The 1,219-nt window shown below is 40.1% G+C and overlaps 1 protein-coding gene across 2 annotated transcripts in view; it reads left to right on the top strand.

The window, feature by feature from the left end:
* The first annotated feature begins 538 nt into the window (after positions 1-538).
* The window catches only part of LOC138007393 (blue-sensitive opsin-like), a 31,438-nt gene continuing 30,757 nt past the window's right edge, over positions 539-1,219 (top strand). The window contains exon 1 of one of the 2 annotated variants that reach the window (XM_068854270.1): positions 539-640. The gene's annotated coding sequence lies outside the window, so the exon portion shown is untranslated. The remainder of the gene's footprint in view (positions 641-1,219) is intronic. The other variant, XM_068854273.1, reaches the window with a different exon arrangement.

Raw genomic sequence — 1,219 nt, 5'->3', positions numbered from 1 at the left:
ACGCAACCGAACCGAGGGGAGAATGGTGACAGAGCGAAATGAGACTCGCTCGGAACTCGCTCTATCACCATTCTCCCCTCGGCTCTATTGTGTGACTGACTAAAACGAGCGGTTCAACTGACTCAAAAGGACCAAAAGGGATTGCTAGCAGTCTAGCGAGTATGGTAACGTGGATAACTACTGAATATTTACCTCCCCTCAAAACACGGTCGTTTCTTTTTTTGTTTTTGTTTTCTCGTCTTGCATAGCCATTGTAAGTGTAAGCTTTTTCCTCACCTGTGAGTAAATCCGTGATGGCCAGGTTGAACAACAAGCTATTATGAGGCTTTCGCAACATTTCGCGTTTCTTCACCAGTACGAGAGAGAACATGAAATTTAACATGAAGGCTGAGCCAGAGATGACACTAAAAGCGACTTCAAGCGCGTTTTCTGACAGGATTCCTCTTTGTTCTGTAAATGTACTTGGTTGGTTGTTTTCTTGTCCACTAAAGATCTCTGATTGGTTGATCCTAGATCCTGTTGGCGTTGATTGGTTAATTACAGTTCCCATGGTAGCAGCTGATTGGCCATTATTTAATGGAAACCTTAGCACGTTTTATGTTAGTTGAACTTTGCTCTTTCGAGTGATTGGACTGTCAAGGTCAGTGTGGCATTTTATCATATTCAATATTTCACTTTTAGGGGGGCTTGCATTTTATATGTTTTAATATGTTTTCAAACCAGAACTAGGACGTTCCAAATATCGTCGAAGTTCAAATCACCTAAAACATTAAATGATATAAAATTAATGTTATTTTTTTGTCTGGAGGACAGGGTATACAAATAGACATTGAATATACTTAGCAAAAATGCTCAGTATGACAACGACTGGCTTAAAACGGAGGGAAATGCAACAATTCAAATGCTGCAATTTTTCCGAGAAAAGTATGTCGGGCTTCCAATTTTTCGACAAATTTTGTCGATAAACGGGACTCGAACGCATGACCGAGCGATTGCGCCGTACTCCGTTTCACCACTTGGCTGATTACAACTTAATTAGAGGGGAGAGATGGATTGAGAAGAATTTGTCTCCTTTTTGCTACACCAGTTCTCGCTACAAACGGTGGCAACTGACCCTATTTTATCTTGAAAAATGAAAATGACTTGACATTTAAATTTTCCACGAATGAGGACTAATTTAACTGTAGCTATTAGAGACGAAGAAATTCCATGTTCCTTC

This window comes from Montipora foliosa, chromosome 6, assembly GCF_036669935.1.
Source record: "Montipora foliosa isolate CH-2021 chromosome 6, ASM3666993v2, whole genome shotgun sequence".
Lineage (NCBI taxonomy): Eukaryota > Metazoa > Cnidaria > Anthozoa > Scleractinia > Acroporidae > Montipora > Montipora foliosa.
This window is presented reverse-complemented; position numbering and strand designations above follow the sequence as displayed.